The 27,765-nt window shown below is 38.9% G+C and overlaps 2 long non-coding RNA genes across 3 annotated transcripts in view; both read right to left on the bottom strand.

Annotated features, from left to right (window-relative positions):
• LOC122700155 overlaps positions 1–27,765 on the bottom strand; it is a 182,627-nt gene that overhangs the window by 51,514 nt on the left and 103,348 nt on the right. The gene's annotated exons all lie outside the window — the stretch shown is intronic.
• LOC122700156 lies at positions 7,912–26,099 on the bottom strand. Its single transcript, XR_006342733.1, has 3 exons — positions 26,089–26,099; positions 11,418–11,425; positions 7,912–8,039 (listed from the first exon to the last, which is right to left on the bottom strand). It is a non-coding gene; the product is annotated as an uncharacterized LOC122700156 (long non-coding RNA).

The following is a 27,765-nucleotide window of genomic DNA, read 5'->3' as shown; positions in this document are numbered from 1 at the left end:
AATAAAGCAGAAATAGATGCTTTTCTGGAACTCTCTTGCTTTTTCAATGATCCAGTGGATGTTGACAATTTGATCTCTGGTTCCTCTGCCTTTTCTAAAACCAGCTTGAACATCTGGAAGTTCATGGTTCACGTATTCCTGAAGCCTGGCTTGGAGAATTTTGAGCATTGCTTTACTAGCGTGTGAGATCTGTGCAATTGTGCGGTAGTTTGAGCATTCTTTGGCATTGCCTGTCTCTGGGATTGGAATGAAAACTGACCTTTTCCAGTCTTGTGGCCACTGCTGAGTTTTCCAAATTTGCTGGCACATTGAGTGCAGAACTTCCACAGCATCATCTTTCGGGATTTGAAATAACTCAACTGGTATTCCATCACCTCCACTAGCTTTGTTCATAGTGAAATAAGCTCTCTAGTGTCTCTTTTTATAAAGGCAATAATCTCACCCTCATGATCTTATCTAAACCTAAATATCTCCCCAAGGATCCCATCTTCAAATATAATCACATTGGGGGCTATGGCTTCAATATGTGAATTTGCGGAGGACACAATTCGGTCCATAGTACCAAAGTTCAGAGAAGTTATCCTGCCTGATCAATTAAGTAGTAGAGGCCAGGCTAACCCCTTGTCCACCTGACTTAAAAGCTCACATTCTCAGTAGACAGTATCTCTCAGGATCTGAGACGGCCTCTCAATTTTAGCTCCTGCTTTTACTGCTGCAGAACAAGCACTGAGGAAAGCCAAAGATGAGCAATCAAAACCTTGAGACAAGTTTTAAGAAAACTGTTTGAGCAAACAAAACCTGAAGCAGTTTTAAGAAAGAGCCTAGTGTCTGTGTCCACATACCCCATCCAAGTGCTCTCATGGAAATGCCAGGAGAGGAAGAGAGCCTGGGGCTTGAGTAGATGGAAATAAAGATGAATTGGGGCAAGAGGGATACAGCAAGTGCCGTGACATTCTGGAGGACTCCTTTCTTGTAGGTCAGGGACCACCCTGGCTTTGATTCCCTCTAGCGTCTGGACCCTCAAACTTGCCCTTTGGGTGGCCAGTGAAGAGTGGCCTCTCACAAGAATGTGGGGTTTTTTAAGGTGGAATTGAAAAAAAAATCAGCTAAGCCTTCATGCCAGCCTACCACCAAGAAATACAGTTTGTAAAGATTTAATCACACCCTCCTTACCCTCATGCCAGCCCAGGGCCCCGTCTATTCCAGAACCTCATATTTAGGCAAGGGGGGTGGAGTCAAGGACATCCTTCACATCGTTAGGTAATAAAACAAACACGGTAAGCTGACATTTTCATACGTTTTCAATGTTTTTCTTCATACCACGTCAAAATGTTCCGGTGTCAAAACAGCCAAATCAACAAGTCACAGATCTGTTTGGCACCTTGAGTCAGCCATAACATGATGCTCAACATCACACTTTCCTGGGTGATAACAAGTTAGTGTGACAGACACATTAATCCACAGCCCAGTCTCCCAGATCGGGGGAGAGGTCACCACCCAGGAAATGTGTGCAACCCAGGGGCCTTGCTGTGAATCTGCCTGTGCCCGAGGTGGTGGGAGGTAGGTGGGGAGGGGAGAGGAGCGCTTGGCAGATCCTTGCAGGGGGACCCTGGGAGGTGGCTGGAGTCACATGACCAACAGGACCCTGCCCATCCTCCAGGCAGACAGGGAACAGCATAGAGAGCATCAGACTGGGCCAGAGGTTGAGACTATTCCATCCATTGACTCCCCAAGCCTCAGTCTTCCTTGCAATGAAACTAAGTGGTCTTGGTCCTGCTCATTTATTAAATGAGACAATCCATATAAAGTGCTAAGTTCATAGCAAGTGCTTCATAAATGTTAACTATTAGTCTCATCACACCATTGTCATCATTTTCATCATCTCCCTCCTCCACCTACCCTTCCCTCTTCTCTCTCTTCTCCTTCTCCTTCCAGGGATACTGTGAGTCTTAAAGGAGATTGTGGATAGGAAAGTGTACACATAGAGAATGGACAGGAAAGTGTACACATAGACAATTTTAACTTACTGTAACTTTGCCATCTGTACAAATCAGGGAATGTAGGTTATCTATTCTTCAGCTACAATAGCCACAAGAATGAAACCACGATGACCTTTTGGTCTTAAGGTTTAAAAAAGCTCATAGTCATCAAGGATCTGACTTTACTCCAGGCCCATTTTTCTAAACAAAGCCTCATCTCTTGCATATAACTGCTCTGCCTGGAGTAGTTAACAGCTGGGCAATGCTTCCAATGGGGTCTCTCCAGGATTGGAGCACTTCCAATACTGAACATAAACAGAAAGCATATGAACAACTGGATGGTCAGAGAGGTAAGCCAAGGCTTGTTTTAAGTCAAACTAATTGCAGCTCACCATGCCAGGGAAAGTTGACTGGCAGCTGCTTCATGAGAAATGTGCTATTTAAGTGTTCCATGTTTACGTGAGGAGCATATAGTGAGCAGTTATTACTCTTGCTTCTAATAACTTACATCTAATTTCTACATTCATGTTCTTTACTGTCCACCCATTACTGGAATATAAGGTGCATGAAGATGGAATTTTTGTCTGATATTTTTCATTACTATATGCCCCATGCCTCGAATAAGGTCTGGCTAATGACATATACTAAATAATTGTTCAATGAATTAGCCTTCAAGTCAGGCATTTTCATCTAATACTTTATAGATGTGGAAATTCAGGCTCAGAGAAGTAAAACAGCCCTTCCAATATCAAACAGCTAGTGTGTAACCTGGAAAAGGTCAGTTTTCATTCCAATCCCAAAGAAAGGCAATGCCAAAGAATGCTCAAACTACCGCACAATTGCACTCACCTCACACGCTAGCAAAGTAATGCTCAAAATTCTCCAACCCAGGCTTCAACAGTACGTGAACCGTGAACTTCCAGATGGACAAGCTGGATTTAGAAAAGGCAGAGGAACCAGAGATCAAATTGCCAACATCCATTCAATCACCGAAAAAGCAAGAGAGTTCCAGAAAAACATCTACTTCTGCTTTACTGACTACACCAAAGCCTTTGTGCGGATCAAAACAAACTGTGGAAAATTCTTCAAGAGAAGGGAATACCAGATCACCTGACCTGCCTCCTGAGAAACCTGTATGCAGGTCAGGAAGCAACAGTTAGAACTGGACATGGAACAACAGACTGGTTCCAAATAGGAAAAGGAGTAAGTCAAGGCTGTATATTGTCACCCTGCTTATTTAACTTAAATGCAGAGTACATCATGCTAAATGCTGGGCTGGAAGAAGCACAAGCTGGAATCAAGATTGCCGGGAGAAATATCAATAACCTCAGATATGCAGATGACACCACCCTTATGGCAGAAAGTCAAGAGGACCTAAAAAGTCTCTTGATGAAAGTGAAAGAGGAGAGTGAAAAGGTTGGTTTAAAACTCAACATTCAGAAAATTAAGATCATGATGTCCAATCCAATCACTTCATGGCAAATAGATGGGAAAACAATGGAAACAGAGAGAGACTTTATTTTTTTGGGCTCCAAAATCACTGCAGATGGTGACTGCAGCCATGAAATTAAAAGATGCTTGCTCCTTGAAAGAAAAGTTATGACCAACCTAGACAGCATGTTAAAAAGCAGAGACATTACTTTGCCAATAAAGGTCCATCTAGTCAAAGCTATGGTTTTTCCAGTAGTCATGTATGGATGTGACAGTTGGACTATAAAGAAAGCTGAGTGTCGAAGAATTGATGCTTTTGAACTGTGGTGTTGGAGAAGACTCTCGAGAGTCCCTTGGACTGCAAGAAGATCCAACCAGTCCATCCTAAAGGAAATCAGCCCTGAATATTCATTGGAAGGACTGATGCTGAAGCTGAAACTCCAACACTTTGGCCACCTGATGAGAAGACCTGACTCACTAGAAAAGACTCTGATGCTAGGAAAGATTGAAGGTGGGAGAAGAAGGGGACAACAGAGGATGAGATGGTTGGATGGCATCACTGACTCTATGGACATGAGTTTGAGTAAGCTTCGGGAATTGGTGATGGACAGGGAAGCCTGGCATGCTGCAGTCCATGGGGTTTCAGAGTCGGACACGACTGAGTGCCTGAACTGAGTGCATAACAGAGACTAGACTTGTTCCATCTACCCCAAATACAGTGAGACCAATGCCAATTAATTGCTAACGCCCTGACACGATCAAAGCAACAGAGACAGAGAGTCAACCCTGCATGAACCTAGGAGGCAAGAATGTCCTCGTTGCACAGAAACAAAATCTTTCTGTCAGCCTGAGTTCTCTGCATCTGCGTGAACCATGCAGGTTTAAGATTCCAAAAATGAGCTGTCAAATGAAGAAGCCACAGGTTAAAGCCCCCAAGTGAAAACTGGCTTAACTCCAGTTCCAACTATGATGGAATAAGTCTACCACAGTCTGTCCAAATGATGACAACTAAAGATGCGGGACAGAATTCAGAAAGCAGCTACCTGAGGATCTTGAGAAGTAAATAAGAGCAGGTGGTGTGGGAAGGAAAGTTAAAACCTGAAGTATAATCAGTATGATAGTAATGAGTTATGTGTTTTTATCTTTTCTTCCTTTCTCTCTTGGCTTTTTTATTTATTTGGCTTCTCCAGGTCTTAGTTGTGGCATGCAGGATCTTCTCTCTTCATTGCTGCACATGGAATCTTTAGTTGCAAACTTTTGGTTGTGGCATATGGGATCTAGTTCCCTGACTCGGGAACAAACCTGGAGCCCCCTACACTGGGAGCGTGGAGTCTTAGCCACAGGACCACCAGGGAAGTCCTATCTCTTGGCTTTAACTGAAGGGTGATTCAAACTGGGAGACTGCAAACTGGTTGCAGGAAACAAAAACTCTAAGAAATGACCCTTTTGGCCAACGTGGCTCCTAAATTAAGCCAAAGAGTGTGAAGGAGTCTGCATTGTTTTTAATATCCTTTTTCCCTCATGGCCCCACCACAAGGCCAGCTTCAGTCTGAGAAGTGCAGGACCATGGAAAGGACATAATGCAGGCACCTAACCCCCTGCAAGAAGCCTGTCCTATTGAGCAAGGGGGATCCTTTGAGCAAAGTGTGCTGTTTTCTTCTCTAGTCTATGACCATATCAGTATTTTCTATAGGCTCAATCATGGAAAGCTGTAACAGTGTCAGTAGCTAAAGCAACAAGACAACCCCAGCTTTCCAGACAGAGGACCAGACCAGGGAGTCTCTGAGAGCTGGAGAGTGTGGGGGGAATCCTTTGGAGGAGGATTCCTCCAAATTTAGGAAAGGTGAGAAAAGGCTCCCCACGAAGATGAGGCAGAACTTGTCGTTTGAAGCCAATCAGACTGGTGGCATGTTAAAACAAAACAATCAACATTCTCCAGAATATTTTAATAGGACCCGAGCCTCACAAGCTAATATACAGAACTCCCTGTGTATAATACAAAATTACTCAACCTACCAAGAACCAGAAAATATTGACCAATTCTCAAAGGCAAAGACACTCAACAGGTGCCAACCTAAGGTGAATGAGATGTTAGAATATACAAGTCTTTCAAGCAGCTAAATAATCATTCTCTATGAAGTAAAGACAAACTCTCTTGAAATGAATGAAAAAACAGATGTGTTCAGCAAAGAAATAGAAATTATGAAAAAGAATAAAATGGAAAATTTGAAACTGATAAATACATATTGAAATTAAAAACTACTGGATAGGTTCAATAGTAGGATGGAGATGACAGAAAAAGAAAGAATAAGATCAATAAATATAGATCTACAAAAATTACCCAAACTAAAGAAAAGACAAAAATTACTGAGAGAAAAAATGAACAGACTGTTAGGGACCTGTGTGTCAATTTTGAAAGGTCTAACGTTCATGCCATTGGGGTCCCCAAGGAAGAAGAGAAAAAAATATTTAAGAAAAAATGTCCAATTTAGCAAATTTGGTAAAAAAAAAATAAACTTACAGAACAAAGAAATCAAATACATCTAAAACAGAATAAATGCAAAAAAACAGGTCATACAGACACATTAAAATCAAACTACTAAACACAAAGATAAGGAAAAAAGTCTTGAAAGTAGCTAGAGAAAGCACATTATATGTAAGAGATTAGCTATTTGAAATACTGCTCACTTCATATCAGAAGGTATGGAGGTCAGAAGATAGTTAAATAACATCATCAAAGTGCCGAAAGAAAAGTTAACACAGAATTGTGTGTCAAGTGAAAATCACCTTCAGAAATGAAAAGAAAATAACATTCTCAAGTGAAGGAACCAAAAATAATTTGTCACCAGCAGAATTGCTCTAAAATGTATGCTGAAGTAAGTTTTCCAGGTTAAAGGAAACAGTTTCAGTCCTCAGAAATGAAGAAACAGAAACAGGAAAGATGAATACAATAGACTATTTTGTTTTCTGTTTAGGTTTTCAAAAAGATATGACTGTTGTAAGAAAAAATGATAATCTGCAGAGCCCTGAAAAAAGGAGTCAGTTTATGTTTATATAATACCTATGACAACTATAACAAAGTGGAGAGGCTAATAAGTACCTTTTAGGTTGTAAGTTTTCTATATTTTACTTAAAAATGTAACATATTAACTAAACAGATTGCAAAGTTAGGTTTATGTTGTATCATTTGTAATCACTAAAATATATATATAATTATAATGTTAGATATACATGAAGATATAATAAAAGCCAACATATAAGTAAAAATCTTTAAATATTCAATTAATCCAGAAGAAGTCATGAAATTATATACAGAGGAGCCAAACAGAGAGAGAACACCAGAAAGTGGGCATGGAGGGAACATACCTCAACATAATAAAGGCCAATTGTGAAAACCTACAGCTAACATCATACTCAATGGTGAAAAACTTGAAAGCATCCCCTCTAAGATCAGGAACAAGACAAGCAGGTAAATCTCTCCACCTTTATTCAACACAGTTTTGGAAGTCCTAGCCATGGCAATCAGAGAAATAAAAGAAATCCAAATTGGAAAAGAAGTAAAACTGCCACTATTTGCAGGTAACATGATACTATACATAAAAGATTCTAAGGATGCTATCAGGAAGTGATTAGAGTTCATCAATGAATTTGGTGAAGTTGCAGGATACAAATTTAATACACAGAAATCTGTTGCATTTCTATATACTAACAATGAAAGATCAGAGAGAGAAATTAAAGCAGCAATCCCATTTACCATCTCATCAAAAAGAATAAAACACCTAGGAAAAAACCTGCCTAAGAAGGCAAAAGACCTGAAATCCAAAAACTATAAGACACTGATGAAAAAACTGAAAATGACACAAACAGATGGAAAGATATATCATGTTCTTGGATTGGAAAAATCAATCCTGTCAAATGACTATATTATCCAAAGCAATATAGAGATTCAATGCGATTCCTATCAAATTGCCAATGGCATTCTCACTAGAACAACAACAAAATTAATCTATATGGAGACCCAAAAGACCCTAAACAGCCAAAGCAATCTTAAGAAGAATGGAGCTGGAGGAACCAGGCTCCCTGAGTTCAGACCATACTACAAAGCTGCAGGTAGTACAGTAATGAAGAATCCACCTGCCAATGCAGGGGATGCAAGAGACGTGGGTTCGATCTCTGGGTCGGGAAGATCCCCTGGAGTAGGAAATGGCAACCCACTTCAATATTCCTGCCTGGAAAATTCCATGCACAGAGGAGACTGGAGGGCTACAGACCATGACTAAGCATGCATGCATGCACAAAGCTACAGCAATCAAAACAGTATGGTATTGCCACAAAAAAGGAAATAGAGATCAATGGTACAGGATAGAAAATCCAGAAATACACCCGTGCACCTATGATTAATTAATCCACAACAAAGGAGGCAAGAATACACAATGGAGAAAAGACAGTCTTCAATAAATGATGCTTGGAAAACTGGACATGTAAAAAAGTGGAATTAAAGCATTCTTTAACATCATACACAAAAATAAACTCAAAATAGATTAAAGATCTAAATATAAGACCTAATACTATAAAACGCTTAGAGGAAAATACAGGGAGAACACTCTCTGACATAAATCACAGCAATATCTTTTTCTATCCATCTCCTAGAGTAATGGACATAAAAACAAACAAATGGGACCTAATTAAACTTAAAAGCTTTTGCACAGCAAAGGAAACCATAAACAAAACAAAAAGACAACCCACAGAATGGGAGAAAATATTTGCAAACTATGCAACTGACAAGGGATTAATCTCCAAAATATACAAGCAACTCATGCAGTTCAATATTAAAAAACCAAACAACCTATTCAAAAAGTGGGCTGAAGACTTAAATAGACATTTTTCTGAAGAAGACATACAGATGGCCAAGAGGCACACGAGAAGATGCTTAACATCTATAATTATTCAGTTCAGTTCAGTCGGGCAGTCATGTCTGTCTCTTCGACCTCAAGGACTGCAGCACACCAGGCTTTCCTGTCCCATCACCTACTCCCAGAGATTGCTCAAACTCAAGTTTATTGAGTCAGTGATGCCATCCAACCATCTTCTCCTCTGTCATCCCCTTCTCCTGCCTTTGATCTTTCCCAACACCAGGGTCGTCTCCAATAAGTCAGTTCTTCTCATCAGATGGCCAAAGTATTAGAGTTTCGGCTTCAGCATCAGTCCTTCCTGTGAATATTCAGGACTGATTTCCTTTAGGATTGACTAGTTTGATTGTGTAGTCCAAGGGGCTCTCAAGAGTCTTCTCCAATACCACAGTTCAAAAACATCAATTCTTCAATGCTCAGCTTTCTTTATAGTCCAACTCTCACCAACATACATGACTATTGGAAAAGTCATAGCTTTGACTAGACAGATCTTTGTCGTCAAAGTAATGTCTCTGCTTTTTAATATGCTGTCTAGGTTGGTCATAACTTTCCTTCCAAGGAGTAAGCGTCTTTTAATTTCATGGCTGCAGTTACCATCTGCAGTGATTTTGGAGCCCAAATCACAGCTCTCACTGTCTCCACTGTTTCCCCAACTATTTGCCATGAAGTGATGGGACTAGATGCCATGATCTTTGTTTTCTGAATGTTGTGTTTTAAGCCAACTTTGCCACTCTCCTTTTTCACTTTCATCTAGAGGCTCTTTAGTTCCTCTTCACTTTCTGCCATAAGGGTGATGTCATCTGCATATCTGAGGTTATTGATATTTCTCCCGGCAATCTTTTTTTTTTTTTTCCCAGCAATCTTGATTCCAGCTTATGCTACATCCAGTCCAGTGTTTCTCATGATGTACTCTGCATATAAGTTAAATAAGCAGGGTGACAATATACAGCTTTGACGTACTCCTTTCCCGATTTGGAACCAGTCTGTTGTTCCATGTCTGGTTCTAACTGTTGCTTCTTGACCTGCATATAGATCTCTCAGGAGGCAGGTCAGGTGATCTGGTATTCCCTTCTCTTGAAGAATTTTCCACAGTTTGTTGTGATCCACACAGTCAAAGGCTTTGGCGTAGTCAATAAAGCAGTAGTAGATGTTTTTCTGAAACTCTCTTGCTTTTTCAATGATCCAACAGAGGTTGGCAATTTGATCTCTGGTTCATCTGCCTTTTCTAAATCCATCTTGAACATCTGGAAGTTCACGGTTCATGTACTGTTGAAGCCTGGCTTGGAGAATTTTGAGTATCACTTTGCTAGCATGTAAAGAAAGAAAGTGAAGTCGCTCAGTCGTGTCCGACTCCTTGCGACTCCAAGGACTGTAGCCCACCAGGCTCCTCCGTCCATGGAATTTTCCAGGCAAGAATACTGGAGTGGGTTGCCATTTCCTTCTCCAGGGGATCTTCCTGACCCAGGGATCGAACCCGGGTCTCCCGCATTGCAGGCAGATGCTTTACCATCTGAGCCATGGGGATGCCCCTGCTAGCATGTAAGATGAGTGCAACTGTGCAGTAGTTTGAACATTCTTTGGCATTGCCTTTCTTTGGGATTGGAATGAAAACTGACCTTTTCCAGTCCTATGGCCACTACTGAATTTTCCAAATTTGCTGGCATACTGAGTGCATCACTTTCACAGCATCATCTTTTAGGATTTGAAATAGCTCAACTGGAATTCCATCACCTCCACTAGCTTTGTTCGTAGTGATGCTTCCTAAGGACCACTTGACTTCGCATTCCAGGATGTCTGGCTCTAGGTGAGTGATCACACCATCATGATTATCTGGGTCGTGAAGATCTTTTTTGTATAGTTCTTCTGTGTATTCTTGCCACCTCTTCTTAATATCTTCTGCTTCTGTTAGGTCCATACCATTTCTGTCCTTTATTGTGCCCATCTTTGCAAGAAATGTTCCCTTGGTATCTCTAATTTTCTTGAAGAGATCTCTAGTCTTTCCCATTCTATTGTTTTCCTCTATTTCTTTGCACCGATCGCTGGGGAAGGCTTTCTTATCTCTCCTTGCTATTCTTTGGAACTCTTCATTCAAATGGGTGTATCTTTCCTTTACTCCTTTGCCTTTCAATTCTCTTCTTTTCTCAGCTATTTGTAAGGCTTCCTCAGACAGCCATTTTGCCTTTTTGTGTTTCTTTTTCTTGGGGATGGTCTTGATCACTGCCTCCTGTACAATGTCATGAACCTCCGTTCATAGTTCTTCAGGCCCTCTGTCTATCAGATCTAATCCCTTGAATCTATTTGTCACTTTCACTGTATAATTGTAAGGGATTTGATTTAGGCCATACCTGAATGGTCTAGTGGTTTTCCCTACTTTCTTCAATTTAAGTCTGAATTTGGCAATAAGGAGTTCATGATCTGAGCCATAGTTAGCTCCCAGTCTTGTTTTTGCTGATCATATAGAGCTTCTCCATCTTTGGCTGCAAAGAATATAATCAATCTGATTTTGGTATTGACCATCTGGTGATGTCCGTGTGTAGAGTCTTCTCTTGTGTTGTTGGAAGAGGGTGTTTGCTATGACCAGTGCGTTCTCTTGGCAAAACTCTATTAGTCTTTGCCCTGCTTCATTCTGGATACAGTCCATGGGGTTGCAAAGAGTCAAACAACTGAGCACACACACATACACACACAAAGCAGTACTAGCACCAAAAAATGAAACACTTAGGTACAAATCTAACAAAATTCACACAGGATCTGCAGATGAAAATCATAAATCACTGATGAAAAAAATCAAAGACCTAAATAAATGGAGAAATATACCATATTTATGAGTTGGAAGACTCAATATTATTCAAATGTTAATTTTCCCCAAGATGTTCTAGATATACCAAAAGCATGATTCATAAAAGAAAAATTGACCAGTTAGATTTTTTCAAGGTTAAAAGGCTTTCAAGGTTTCTTTCTTTCTTCTTTCGAGGTTAAAAGGCTTTTTATAGGAACCACACTGTTAAGAGCACGAAAAGACAAGCCATGAAATGGGAGAAAATATTTGGAAACTATATATCTAATAGCAGACTTGTTCCCAGTTTATATAAAGTACCCTCAATGCTCAACAATAAGAAAACAAATGACCTTTTCAAATTAGTGTTTTCATTTTTTTCCAAATATATATATACCCAGGAATGGAAATAGCTAGATCATATGGTAGCTCTATTTTTAGCTTTTTGAGGAACCGCCATATTGTTTTCCATACTGGCTACACTGATTTACATTCCCACCAACAGTATAAAGATTTCCCTTTCCTCCACATCTTCTCCAGCATTCATTATTTGTAGACTTTTGATGATAGTCATTCTGACAGGTGTGAGATTATATTTCATTGTTATGATTTGCATTTCTCTAATAATTAGCAACACTGAATATAATTTCATATGTCTGTTAGACATCTATACATATTCTTTGAAAAAAGTCTATTCAGGTCTTATGCCCATTTTTTTGATTGGGTTGTTTTTTCTATATTGAGTTGCTTCACTGTAGCACTAATTACAATATTCAAGATATGGATACAACCAAGCACCCATCAACAGACAAATGGATAAAGATGTGGTATGTGTATACACATGATGGAATATTACTCAGTCATAGAAAAGAATGAAATTCTGCCATTTGCAGCAACATGGATGAAGCATGCTTACTGAAATGAGTCAGAGAAAGACAATTACTATATGATATCACTTATGTAGAATCTAAAAAATAGTACAAATGAATGCATATGCAAAACAGAAACAGACTCACAGACACAGAAAACAAACTAATAGTTACCAAGGGGAAATGAGGGAGTACAGAATTAAAAGCTACGAACTACTACGTATAAAACAGAGAAGCAACAAGGATATATTGTATAGCACAGGGAATTATAGCCACTTTCTTGTAATAACTTCTAAAGGAGTATAATCTATAAAAACGCTGAGTCACTATGATGTTCAGGTGAAAGTAATCACTGCGGATGGTGACGGCAGCCATGCAATTAAAAGATGCTTACTCCTTGGAAGAAAAGTTATGACCAACCTAGACAGCATATTAAAAAGCAGAGACATTACTTTGCCAACAAAGGTCCGTCTAGTCAAGGCTATGGTTTTTCCAGTAGTCATATATGGATGTGAGAGTTGGACTATAAAGAAAGCTGAGCACCGAAAAATTGATACTTTTGAACTGTGGTGTTGGAAAAGGCTCTTGAGAGTCCCTTGGACTTCAAGGAGATCCAACCAGTCCATCCTAAAGGAGATCAGTCCTGGGTGTTCACTGGAAGGACTGATGTTGAAGCTGAAACCCCAATACTTTGGCCACCTGATGCGAAGAGCTGACTCATTTGAAAAGACCCTGATGCTGGGAAAGATTGAGGGCAGGAGGAGAAGGGGACGACAGAGGATGAGACGGTTGGATGGCATCACCGACTCAATGGACATGGGTTTGGGTGGACTCTGGGAGTTGGTGATGGACAGGAGGCCTGGTGTGCTGCGGTTCATGGGGTCGCAAAGAGTCAAATCCAACTGAGCGACTGAACTGAACTGAATATTGTAAATTAACACTTCAAAAAAAGAATCTAAAAAAATGATACAAATGAACTTATTTACAAAACAGAAATAGAGTCACAAATGTAGAAAACAAACTTATGGCTACCAAGGGGAAAGGAGGAGGAGGGGTGAATCGGGACATTGGGATTGACATACACGCACTACTGTAGATAAACTAACAAGGACCTATCATACACCAGGAAACTCTACTCAGGACTCTGTAATGACCTATATGGGAAAATCATCTAAAAAAGAGTGGATACATGTGCATGTAAAACCGATTCACTTTGCAGTACAGCAGAAACTAACAGTGTAAATCAACTAAACTCCAATAAAAATTAACTTAGAAAACAATCCAACTAAAGATGGGCAAAAATTTAAACACTTTATCAAAGATAGACAAAGGGAAAATAAACATATGAAAAGATGCTCCATATTATTAGTCATCAGGCAAACACAAATTAAAACCACAATGAAATCACTACATACTGAGAATGCCTACGGGTTTTTGTTTGCGCTGTTTTTATGACAAAACCAATTGCTGGCAAGGGTGCAAAACAACTGGAACTTATATACCTTGAAGGTAGAAATACAAAATAAGAAAGCCACTGCTGCAAACAATTTGTCAGATTTTTTTTAAATATAAAGTTAAATGTAGAACTACCATAAGACCAAACAGTCCAGGACTTTTTATTTCTCTTGGGTAAAAACTTAAGTTCACGCAAAAACCTATACATTTATATATCTTTACTCATAATCACTGAAAGCTGAAAACAACCCAAACACTTTTAAACTAGTGAATGGATAATCACCATGCGGATGGCTCATCCTTACAATAAAAAACAATTTAAAAAAGCTAACAATGAAAAGAAACTAACTACTGATTCATGCAACATAGATAAATCTTAAATGCATTTGGCTAAATGGAAGAAGTCAGACCTAAAATCTATATATCCTACACTTTCATTTTTATGAATTTTGAAGAAGGCAAACTAACGATCAGTAGTTGTCAGGGATAGAGGACAGTGAAGGGGCTGATATAATGCAAATTAAGAGAGAATGTATGGGCTGCTATAACTTTTCTGCTCTGTATCCCAAGTCTGGTGGTGAAGACATGACTATGTGTACCCTTAGGACTGTACCCTACAAAGAGCAAGTTTTCTAAGTTTGTTTGATTTTGGCTGTGCTCAGTCTTCATTGCTGTACACGGACTTTCACCAGCTGTGGCGGCAAGGAAGTTTCACTGCATGTAAATTTATATAAAATAGAATCAACCAGAATGTGGTGGGAACACAAGATGGCATATAAATTGTAGTCTTAATATACAATCTAAGTGTTACTAATGAACAGCATAAGCACACTGGAGAGAATGGAAAAGTGAAGAACTAACCTTAGTAACTTTCAAAAACCATATTTGAATTAGGTACTATAGAGCTAAAAAGAAAAAAACTGTACTCAAATACAATTGTATTTGGTAAATTTGTTTCTTACAGAGATATGGGTTAACAATTTTGAAGCAACTTCCAATGAATACTAGAGTTGAACAAATAAATAGATATAGGGTAAATAATGAAAATTATGTTTCTAATTATCTGTAAAAGCAGTTACAAAGAAGCAAATGGGGAAGGTCAGAAGGGACACTGGTACTGGGTTGGAATTAGAAGTATCAATAAGAACTTGTTTGTTTCAGAATCAATAAGAACTCAATAAGAAATCAATTTGTTTCAAAATATATTCTGTTTGACAGATACAAAAATAAACATAAATAAGTCTATGAATAAGTTAGTGTGTATATATATATATCCAAGTTTGGAACTGATAGACACTAGAAACAATGACATTTCAATACCACTGAGGACTTCACTGCACAGATTTTAGCCTCTAAATATCACTCTTCAATTAAAAAGCAAAAAACCCCAAGACAACCACCACTACAACCAGGGCTCCTTGGAAAGTGAAAGGGAAAATCGCTCAGTCGTGTCCAACATTTTGCGACCCCATGGACTGTACAGTCCATGGAATTCTCCAGGCCAGAATACTAGAGTGGGTAGCTGTTCCCTTCTCCTAGGAATCTTCCCAACTCAAGGATCAAACCCAGGTTTCCTGCATTGCAGGCAGATTCTTTACTGACTGAGCCAGCAGGAAAGCCCAAGAATACTGGAGTGGGTAGCCTATCCCTTCTCCAGTGGATCTTCCCAACCCAGGAATCGAACCAGGGTCTCCTACATTGCAGGAAGATTCTTTACCAACTAAGCTACCAGGGAAGCATTCTTGGATGAGTGGTTAAATCCAAACCTGGGGCAGAGAAAATACAAGAGGAACCTGGAGCTTCTTGTGTGCCAGAAAGTGACAAGGTGCTCAAAAAAAAAAAAAAAAAAAAAAAAAATGAGGATACCTGTAAAGGGTTCAGGAATCAATATCAAAGGGTTTCCCTTGGCCAAAGCTGGAATAATTTAAGCAATAAAATGTATAACAACAGAATAACCTGTAGGATAAAAAATATATACAAGGACCAAAAGTAAGAGAAAGAGAGACATGGATGAGAAGGAACAGTTCTTTCAAGAATTCAAATTAACACAAGCAGAAGGGGTAAGGGAAACAGAAAACCACCATTAGAACATCCTGAAAACTGTTCTAGATAAGATCCACTGATGGATGCTAAAATTAGTGGGAGAAAGTTTGAGGAGAAATGGGATGTTTGCATAGTCTCAAAGTATTTCTTCCAGATATTAAGGAAAAATGACTTTCACTGGAAACTCCTGGCAGACACTGCCTCAGCTTGGTGGCCACTGTTAGCTCCACCAGTAGAAGTATTAACGTCATGTGCCCCCTGATGGGGTAACTGAGAAGGGCACATCACTACTGGGGTATCTTTGTACAACCTCAACCTAATCATGAGAAAACACTCAGCCCAGAGTGAGGGACATTCTACAAAACAACTCTGTAAGAGTGTCAAGACCATGAAAGACTAGTAAAGATAAGCAACTGTCACAGACCGGTAAGGATTGGGGGAGGTGACTGGTAAGGACTAGGACACAACTGACAGACTAACACTACTGTCCCAGGAGAGGTGATAATCGAGTGCGTGGCGGGAATCTGGACTGGCTCCTGGAACAGAAAAAGGACATCAGAAATACTGATGAAATGTGAATAAAATCTAGTTTACTTAACAGTATTGTGTCAATGTTGATTTCTTAGTTTTTAATATATGTACTATGGTTTGTAAGATGTTAGTTAACGTTAAGGGAAGCTGGGTGGAGGGTACATAGGAAGTCTCCATCCTAATTTTATAACTTTCCTGTAAGTCTCAAGTTATTACAGAATAAAAAGGTTTCAAATTTCCTTTAAGAGAGACTTGACTTGTTAATGCAATAGAGAGAAGAGAGATTTTGGCATTATTACATATCTGGAAATGAAGTTTTAATTTTAAAATCGCAAAAGAAATAGGAGTGAGTAAATTGAACTATACTGTTGTAAAGTTCTTCTGTTATAAATAATATGATATAAAATTATTTTAAAATATACTGTGACAAGTTAAATACAAACATTTAAAAACTAAAAGCAATTACTATAAGTGAAAAACCACAGTAAAATGAAGGTTAACATAATAAGCCATGAGTAGGGAAAAACAGAATTATTTAAAAACTCTCTGCCAAAGCAGGAAAAAATATACTATTAAAAAGGTATTAAAACAACAGAAACAAATAGAATATAAATAGTTAGATGATATACTTAAGCTCAACCATATCTACATTAATATTAAATTTTATTCTAAATAGTCCAATTAAAGGCAGGGATTCTCAATATAGATAAAACACGACCATGTATTCTCAATGAAAAGTGCACTTTAAAATGAGACACAAATACATTAAAAGTAAACATACATAAAAAGGTGTATCAGGCAAAGTCTAATCAGGAGAAAACAGAAGTGACTTAATTAGAGACAAAGTAGACTTTAAGATGATGAATATTGACAGAAAAAGATGGACATTTCATAATGATAAAGGGGACACACACACACAAATATTATTCAGCCATGAAAAAGGTTCATTTGGAACAAGGTGCATGGGTGGACATCGAGGGCATTGTGTGTTAGTTGCTCAGTTGTGTCTGACTCTCTGTGACTGTATGGACGGCAGCCCTCCAGGCTCCTCTGTCCTTGAGATTCTCCAGACAAGAATACTGGAGTGGGTTGCCATTTTCTTCTCCAGGGGATCTTCCCGACCCAGGGATCGAACCCAAGTCTCCCACATCACAGGCGGACTCTTCACTGTCTGAGCCACCAGGGAAGCAATTGAGGGCGTTATGATAAGTGAAATAAGTCAGAGAGAGACAGACAAACATCATATGATCTCGCTTATACATGAAATATGAAAAACAAATCCCAAGTTTGGGGCATACAGAACTGATTAATGGTTGCCTGAAGTGAGTGTTAGGGGTTGTTAACTGAGTGAAAGGGGTCACAAAGTACAAATTTTCAGTTATAAGATGAGTAAGTCATGGAAATGTTAAGCACAGCATGATGACCATACTTAATAATACTATATTACATATTTGAAAGTAGCTAGGGGAATGGATCTTGAAAGTTCTTATCACACACACAAAAAACAGTAGCTATGTACGGTGATGGATGTTAAGTGGACTTATTGTGGTGATCATTTTGTAATACATAAAAATAATAAATCATTATGTTGTATACCCAAAACTAATATATTAATTATAACTCAGTTAAAAATAATTTTAAAAAATTAATATTGTGTGGTGTTGGCATGTTGTTGTTCAGTCGCTAAGTCATGTCTGACTATTTGCGACCCCATGGACTGCAGCACACCAGGTTTCCCTGTCCTTCACTATCTCCTGGAGTTTGCTCAAATTCATGTCTATTGACTTGGTGATGTCATCCAACCATCTCATCCTCTGTTGCCCCCTTCACCTCCTGCCCTCAATCTTTCCCAGCATCAGGGTCTTTTCCAGTGAGTGAGATCTTCGCCTCAGGTGACCCAAGCATTGGAGCTTCAGCTTCAGGTATCAGTCCTTCCAATGATGTCCTTTCAGAATTGGCATAAAGATCACCAAATATATCAGTGGAATAGAATGGATAACCCAGAAATAGACTCTAATATACATGACTTTTGACAAAGGAGTCAAGACAATTCCATTGAAAAAGTAGTCTTTTTTTAAAAACTAATGCTACATAGTAATATAATAATAATAATGCTGGAACACCTGTATATTGTTATTGAGAAAAAAGTAAGCCTTGACTTCTACCTCACACAGATAATAGGCCAAGCTGTATTTTTCCCATGTCCATATCCAATTATTCCAGCTCCCCCTGTCTCTCCACCATTGGGTGTTATCTTTTTTATTTTTCACTATCCTAGTGTCTCAGGGGAAAAAAGAACAAACAGAACCCCCATACATTGCTAACAGAAGTATAAAATGGTGAAAGAACTTTGGAAACATTTTTACATTTTCTTAAAATATTAAATATGTATCTATATATGACCAGCAATTGCATTCTTAGTCATTCAAGAGAATAAAAATGTATGTTCACTAACTCTCTTGTACAAGAATGTGTCAATTTCACTCACAATAATTCCAAACTGTAACAACTCAATCTCCTTCAACACAAAAATCAATCAATAAATTTGAAATTTTTATAGCTGAAATACTATTTCACAATTTGAGAAATGAGGTACAACTACACAGAGCAGCAGGGATGAATCTTAAAACATCCTGATTGGAAAAAAACAAACACAAGTAAGTTATAATGTGTAATTTCATTTACATGAAACTCAAAACATACAAAACTAATCTATGGTTATACTAACAAGAATTTTAGTTGCCTATCAGAGGTAGGTATTGACAAAAAGGGAACACAGGGTAATGGAAATGTTCTATGTTTTGAATGTGGTGTTGGTTACATGGGTGTATACATTTTGTCAAAATTCATCAGATTAAATACTTAAGTTGTATGCATTTCACTGTAGGTAAATTTTACCTTGAATAAAAAAAAAAAAAAAGATCATGCTGGCTGCTGTGTGGAGAACAGTTAGTAATGGGGCAAGAAGGAAAGTGGGGACAGCAGCTGACGGGCTCTAATAGGTATCCTAGTGAAGGACAGGGAAGCCTGGTATGCTGCAGTCCATGGGGTCGCAAAGAGTCAAGACATGATTGAGTGACTGAACAATAGCAAAGTAGGTATCCAGGTAAGAGATGATAGTCACCTGGACATGGGAGCAGTGCAGGTGAAGACAGATCTGGGAAAACAGTCTCCTTGAGGACATCTTTCTTAACGGTGGCAGCTCTCGTTAAGTCTTCACTCAACCTTACAGTATGTATATTGGCCCTGTTATATTAATTTCACAACCACTACTGAATACTCATTCCAAACCAGGTACCTAAATCATTTTCCTGCTTTTCATATGTTGGAATTCTGCCTACATTCTAAACCAGCCTCTCTACCACTTCATAGTTGTACAATCTTGGGCAAGATCAGGAACATTTGGAGCCTCAAGTACCCTTATTCTGTAAATTGGTATAATAATTATATTCATCCTGAAGACTTATTAAAAGGATTAATTTAGATAAAATACCTGTGTATCATTGGGTTTAAATAGGACAATCATGGCCAAGTGACTAGTCCATTATCTGACATACAGGAAGAAAATGATAGACTTTCTTTTCTCACTCATCTCCCTAAGTAGACTGAACTCCCCAAGGCAGGAGAATATCTCCTTCTACTCTTACCTATCCAGTGGCATGGTAGACCACAAGAGGTATGCTGCATGTGTGTACTTTCTTTCTGGTCCAAATTACCATGGAGTATAGGACTCTGTGGAATGGGTTCTGGGTACAGATCTGCTTAGCTGGGAGACACAGACAGAAAACACAAGATTTTAGAAAATATGGGTTTGCCCTAACTAGAAGCCAACAAAAGTCAAACTTTCAAGTGAAACTCAGACATTTAGGGGTTCAACTCAACTTGGTGGTCGGAAAGTTTTGAAAAAAATACAGTTCTAAATAAAAGCTAATGGAAAAGGCTTACTTAAGGGAAAAAAAGCTAATAAAGAATGTTAGCTTAAATAGTGCTTTATGAAACAATATTAAGATGCATTAAAAGCAAAAAAAAAAAAAAAATAGGAAACATATGGATTAGATTCCCCTGGAAATATATCAAGTTTTTAAATGTAAGGAAATGCTGTTCAGGAAAATGTGGAGGTTTTGTTCAACTTGAAGCACAAATCATTTTCTGAGTGTATTAAAATTGTTTGCATACTTGTGATGAGCTCAGAGTACATTTCTATCTTTTGGTCAAGCGATGTCAGACTATTGGTCCTCAGAAATCAATCAACGCATCAAAATCAAATGCATTTGGATGCAACAGATATGTTTTGTGGGAACACCAGAGTTGGTGGAGAAATGGACTGGGAACCAAAGCTAACTCCTCAGATGGGCTTCCACTGACTTTCAAGGGAAGGAGACATATGGTGTCCTGTTAAAGATGGAGAATTAGACAAACATACATTTACCTCTACTTCCTCCAGAAACCCCACAAGCTGACAACAAGATATTTTTATGACATAATTTCCATGGACAAAGAAAACAGGAGAGATTACAAAAGCAAGAACATTTTGGAAGCTAGATAAGTGGTAACCAATTTAGCAAACCTGAAAAACTGAGTCCTAAGTCAATAGTAATGCAGGCCAAAAGTCAACTAGTCAGGAATTAGAAGCAACGTGAGAAGTGGCGGTGAATGTGCACCTATTAAAAGAAGAATTGGTTTATAATCTACTTAAGAACTGTCAGACTTTCAGAGACCCATCCTCATTCAATGTATCCAGGTAGCAGCCTCATCACCACTCCAGCAGTAGACTCGAAGATTATTTTCTAGAGAGGATGAAACAGAATTGAGATCATCAAACACAGCAAAGGATGAAAGTATCAGAATGAAAACAGAACAGTTAAGTGAAATTTTACATACTATTATGAACTAAACTGTACCCCTCACAAATTCACATATTGAAGGCCTAACTCCCAGTGAAGAGGTGGCAAGAAAACACAGAAGAACTATACAAAAAAGATCTTCATGACCCAGATGATCACGATGGTGTGATCACTCACCTAGAGCCAGACATCCTGGAATGTGAAGTCAAGTGGGCCTTAGAAAGCATCACTACAAACAAAGCTAGTGGAGGTGATGGAATTCCAGCTGAGCTATTTTAAATCCTATAAAATGATGCTATGAAAGTGCTGCACTCAATATGGCAGCAAATTTGGAAAATTCAGCAGTGGCCATAGGACTGGAAAAGGTCAGTTTTCATTCCAATCCCTAAGAAAGGCAATGCCAAAGAATGCTCAAACTACTGCACAATTGCACTCATCTCACACACTAGTAAGGAGAAGGCAATGGCAACCCACTCCAGTACTCTTGCCTGGTGGGCTGCCATCTATAGGGTCACACAGAGTTGGAGATGACTGAAGCAACTTAGCAGCAGCAGCAGCACATGCTAGTAAAGTAATGCTCAAGATTCTCCAAGCCAGGCTTCAACAATACATGAACCGTGAACTTCCAGATGTTCAAGCTTGTTTTAGAAAAGGCAGAGGAACCAGAGATCAAATTGCCAACATTTGTTGGATCATAGAAAAAGCAAAAGAGTTCCAGAAAAAAATCTATTTCTGCTTTATTGACTATGCCAAAGCCTTGGACTGTGTAGATCACAATAAACTGTGGAAAATTCTGAAAGAGATGGGAATACCAGACCACCTGACCTGCCACATGAGAAATCTGTATGCAGGTCAAGAAGCAACAGTTAGAACTGGACATGGAACAACAGACTGGTTCCAAATCAGGAAAGGAGTATGTCAAGGCTCTATATTGTTACCATGCTTATTTAACTTATATGCAGAATACATCATGAGAAACGCTGGGCTGGATGAAGCACAAGCTGGAATCAAGATTGCCGGGAGAAATATCAATAACCTCAGATATGCAGATGACACCACCCTTATGGCAGAAAGTGAAGAAGAACTAAAGAGCCTCTTGATGAAAGTGAAAGAGGAGAGTGAAAAAATGTTGACTTAAAGCTCAACATTCAGAAAACAAAGATCATGGCATCTGGTCCCATCACTTCATGGCAAATAGATGGGGAAACAGTGGAAACAGTGGCTGACTTTATTTTCGGGGTCTCCAAAATCACTGCAGATGGTGACTGCAGCCATGAAATTAAAAGATGCTTGCTCCTTGGAAGGAAAGTTATGACCAACCTAGACAGCATATTAAAAAGCAGAGACATTACCTTGCCAACAAAGGTCCATCTAGTCAAGGCTATGGTTTTTCCTGTAGTCATGTATGAATGTGAGAGTTGGACTATAAAGAAAGCTGAGTGCTGAAGAGTTGATGCTTTTGAACTGTGGTGTTGGAGAAGACTCTTGAGAGTCCCTTGGACTGCAAGGAGATCCAACCTGTCCATCCTAAAGGAAATCAGTCCTGAATGTTCATTGGAAGGACTGATGCTGAAGCTAAAACTCCAACACTTTGGCCACCTGATGCAAAGAGCTGACTCATTTGAAAAGACCCTGATGCTGGGAAAGATTGAAGGCGGGAGAAGAAGGGGACAACAGAGGATAAGATGGTTGGATGGCATCACTGACTCAATGGACATGAGTTTGGGTAAACTCCAGGAGTTGGTGGTGATGGACAGGGAGGCCTGGCATTCTGCAGTCCATTGGGTCACAAAGAGTTGGACACGACTGCACAACTGGACTGAACTGAACTCCCCATATTATCATATTTGGAGATTGGGCCTTTAAGAAGGTAATTAAGGTTAAATGAGGTTATAAGTTAGGGTTCTGTTCAACAGGACTATTGTCCTCATAAGGAGAGGAAGGGGTGACACTGAAGCATTCTCCTTCCTCCTGTCCACAGTGGAAAGATCACGTGAGGTGCGGGGAGAAGGTGGCCTTCTGAAGAGAGGCCTCACCAGAACCAAGCCTCTATCTTTGCTCTTCTAGTCTCCAAAACAGTGAGAAAATAAATTTCTGTGGTTTAAGCCACCCAGACTGTGGTATTTTATTATGACAGCCTGAGCAGACTAGTAATACACATACTGAGGAGATGGTTAGCCTTCTTTCCCTCCTAAAGTCCATGAATGCTGAGAGCCAAACGTATATCTTCTAGGCAGAGGACTGGAGACAATTTCTCTGAACAATCTGACTAGTGCAAGAGACAAATTCAAAAGACATCAACAGTGAGGATTCTCTTGAAAACAGCCTACCTAGATTATGTTATATGAAGTTCATAGTTTAAACAGTCCCACCTAAAGGACACAGAGCTTTCAAGTCAGCTTTTAAATGACCTCTACTCTTAAATGTGATCAGGCAATCAAGAATAATAACAAGGCATTTGTGGAGACTATATAATATGAACTATAGAGACCAAAGTAAGTAGGGAAGAAGAAAATTTAAGTGAAATGACAGTACCTTAGAGAAGATTTTATATCTATGAATCAAGAACAAGATGTTATTTTAAAAATGAATGTTTAAAAAACAAGAGAGATCTTGGAAATTTTTTTAAATGATGTAAGAAACACAATGCATAAAAATTTCAAAGATAAAGAAACAGCTCAGAAAATACAGAAAACCAAAAAATGGAAGAGAAAAAAATGAGAATATTGAGGAAATAGTTCAGTACAAGTACCTCTAAATAATAGGTGTTTCGGGGAGTAGGTGGGGAGGCAGAACATAAAAAGAGGGGAAATGAAAATGGAGATAATCAAGGAAACAATTTTCATAGGTAATAACCAGCATTGAAGGACATAAGTTTCAAAAGTGCTCACAAAGTGCCCTGCATGATGAGTAAAAATATATCTACACTAAGGAACTGCATCACAAAATTTCAAAACAACAGGGCAAAGAAGATTTCCTATAGTAGGGAGGGAGAGAGAGAAACAGATTTCACTAACGGCCTTCTTGGCAACACTGTAACCATGAAGACAATGGCACAAAGCCATCAAAGTTTTGAAAGATTATTTCCAACCCAGAATTCTATACCCAGCCAAACCATCAAGTAAGGATGAGGCTAGAATAAATATATTGTCAAATATCCAAGGGTACAAAAAATACTTACTTCTTTATAAGTTAATGGTGAAAAAAATGTGCTCCACTAAAGCAAAGAAGAAACCAAAGAAAGAGGAGGATATGGGATCCAGGAAATAGAAGATCAGCAAAAAATAAAACTGAGGGAATCGCCAATATGCTAATGAAGAAACCTCAAACAAAAACTGGATAGCAGATCTAGGAAGCACCCGCCCAAGTTCAGAGGCTGTGGGAGAGATTTTCTCAGAAGGTGGACACGATAGAATAAAGTTTGTGAAAGCAATTTTAAGACAGATTTTGTTCAACTAGAGAAGAGTCTGGTGTTGAACCAGTGACCTATAACAAAACACTGAGCAAGGGTGGAAAAAAGGTAACTAACGCGAGGAAATGTTGGTCAGGAAAGGAGGAGTCATCATAGTTCAGCTATAAATAGAACTTCAAGGGTCACAGTAATTCAATCACCAAACACTGACAGAATGAAATTATGCTATTAACTATTTTGGAACAATGGCAGATGGGAAGTGCAAGTGATAATGAAAAGAAAGTTAAATCCTCATTTCCACAGTAGGAAGTCAATCAACAATACCAAAGATGGAAGAATTCAAGCAGCAGCATAAGTACATCTTTAGAGACACAGAGGTAAATATCAAAAGTATCTGCTAGATTACCAGAAGAATCAATAGTTGCCCCTGAGAAGTAGAAAATGAGGGAGGTGGGCAGAAGTCCAGGACCAGGATATGGGGTGTGTGTGCCTGTGTGTGTTTACACAAGTCTAGTAACATCTGACTCTCTAAACCATTTGCAAATGTAATTATTATTTTTACATGAAATTTAAAACAAAAACTAATAAAAATTCTAAACAGAAAAACAATGAGAAAGAGGAAAAGGAAAGGAAGAAGAAGGGGTGAGAGGGAATGAGGGAGAAAAAAGTATTTTTTTTCCTGGCTTCTGAATTATTATTAGAAGTTACAAGTCAGCTTGCATGCTGCTTGCTCCAAAAGCTCCTACCTCTCTGCTGCTAAGTCACTACAGTCATGTCCGACTCTGTGCGACCCCATAGATGGCAGCCTACCAGGCTCCCCCGTCCCTGGGATTCTCCAGGCAAGAACACTGGAGTGGGTTTCCATTTCCTTCTCCAATGCATGAAAGTGAAAAGTGAAAGTGAAGTCGCTCAATCATGTTCGACTCTTAGCAACCCCATGGACTGTAGCCTACCGGGCTCCTCCGTCCATGGGATCTTCCAGGCAAGAGTACTGGAGTTGGGTGCCATTGCCTTCTCCACCCTATCTGTTTACTTCCTGACAAAAATCACCTCTAGCCACCAAGGATTCAGAGACAAACAGTAGATTGTGCCCCAAGTTCCATACACGTGAAAGCTGTCCTAATAGCCCTCACAGAAAATACACAGATTTTCTCACCCATTGGAAGGATTCATTTTAGCCATACCTCCAAAAGTGGAAACAGTGACAGATTTTATTTTCTTGGGCTTGAAAATCACTGTGGACAGTGATTGCAGCCATGATATAAAAGATGCTTGCTCCTTGGAAGAAAAGCTATGACAAACCTAGACAGTGTATTAAAAAGCAGAGCCATCACTTTTCTGACAAAGGTCCATGTAGTCAAAACTATGGTTTTCCCATTAGTCATGTATGGATGTGAGAGCTGGACCATAAAGAAGGCTGAGCACTGAAGAACTGATGCTTTTGAATTGTGGTGCTGGAAAAGACTCTTAAGAGTCCCTTGGACAGTAAGGAGATCAAACCAGTCAGTCCTAAAGGAAATCAATCCATAATACTCATTGGAAGGACTGATACTAAAACTCCAATACTTTGGCCACCTGATGAAAAGAGCGGAGTCATTGGAAAGGACCCTGATGCTGGGAAAGACTGAGGGCAGGAGGAGAAGCGGGCAGCAGAGGTTGAGATGGTTGGATGACATCACTGACTCAATGGGCTTGAGTCTGAGCAAACTCCTGGAGGTAGTGAAGGACAGGAAAGTTGGTGTGCTGCAATCCATGGGGTCGCAAAGATTCAGGCATGACTTAGCGACTCAACAACAACTCCAGGACCAGCTGGGTATGTGGTCTCGCTCCTAGAAAACACCTACCTACTCACCAGTACAGGGGTAAGGTTGATACTGAGGATGCTCTGAGAACCTCAAGCCTCACCCTAGAGGCTTTTGGATTCTGATTCTACAGGGGGAGAAAAGAATGCAGGATCAAACACTCAGGAAGGAGAGGGGTCCCTCGTCACCAGCTAGGTCAGGCTCAACCCCTGGGCTTTCTCCTCCACCTCGATCAAAGCAATGGCAGGATGCTGGTTTATGTTGAAACCATCCCATTAAATGGGCAACCCTGCCTGAAAGCCATCTCTTAGCTAATCAGGAGGATTTCAGAGGAAGAATACTGTATCAGTCCAAACACAAAAACACTAACCAGAAAAACTTGGAACAAGATTTCATCTTTTAACTATGAATGTTGTAACTAGCAATGAGTAGCTTCAGTTGGCTTGATTTTTCCCTTGTAATTATTATAGTAATTCACAGATATAAAAAAAAAAAATCTGAGAATACAAGAAGGTAGAATGAAGATCGCCCTGCCTGCTCAGGCTCCCAGGACCTCTGTCTGAAGGAAACCACTGTGAGTGGTTTCTTACGCATTCCTTGGAGTATATTCTATACATATAAACATGTGTATCAGCTTATACCTTTTATTTTAACCCAAATGAGAGTAAACCAAATGGGCATATTGCTCTACACTTTCCTTTCTCTATACTTAAAAAAAAAAACATATCTTAGCAATGTGTTAAGATCTGTGAGATATATTTTAGGCCCCCAGGTACTTTGTTTTTTTGGCAATACAGTTTTTTATTTTTTATTTTTTTCATTTATTTTTATTAGTTGGAGGCTAATTATTTTACAATATTTTTGCCATACATTGACATGAATCAGCCATGGATTTACCAGGTATGCCATTGTATACAGGTACCTTAGTTTAACCAGTCCTCCACTGGTGGATGTTTATAGTTCTTTCTACTTTTTTCTCTACAATAAACAGGGAAGTAGTAAATGTCCTTAGATGCATATCACTGCATTCATTTATTAACATATCCATAAGATAAATTCCTGTATATAGAAATGCTAAAAGGATGGTGCATTTTTAATAGAACCTTCCAAACTTTCTCCACAGATCTTGCACCAATTCACACTCCCCACTCACTCATGTGAATATGCCTATTTCCCCATATCCTTTCCAACAAAAACTAGCGGCAAATTTTTAAACCTTCATTTGCTTGTAAGGTGAAAATTGCATCTTGCTATGTTAATAGACATTTTTTAAAATATAGGTAGGGTTGAACTTCTTTTAATTTGCTAATAAGCTGTTCTTATTTATTTTCCTGTGAATTATTTGCTCAAATCTTTACCCATCTTTCCACTGGGCTGTCTGCCTTTTTCTAATTGGTTTTTATTTCTTTTTATTTTTAAATTAATTTTTGGGGGAGTATAGTTGATTTATAATGCTGTGTTAGTTTCTGTTGTACTGCAAAGTAAATCAGCTATACGTATACATGTATCTCCTCTTTCCAAGATTCTATTCCCATATAGTTCATTTACAGAGTCTAATTGATTTTTAAAGGTTACTTAGATGGGGAACACATGTAAATCCATGGCTGATTCATGTCAACGTGTGGCAAAAACCACTACAATATTGTAAAGTAATTTGCCTCCAACTAATAAAAATAATTGGAAAAAAAAAAAAAAGAAAGGTTACTTAGAAAA

This window comes from Cervus elaphus, chromosome 9, assembly GCF_910594005.1.
Source record: "Cervus elaphus chromosome 9, mCerEla1.1, whole genome shotgun sequence".
Classification (NCBI taxonomy): domain Eukaryota; kingdom Metazoa; phylum Chordata; class Mammalia; order Artiodactyla; family Cervidae; genus Cervus; species Cervus elaphus.
The sequence above is the reverse complement of the archived record's forward strand: the minus strand, read 5'-3'. Positions and strand labels throughout refer to the sequence as shown.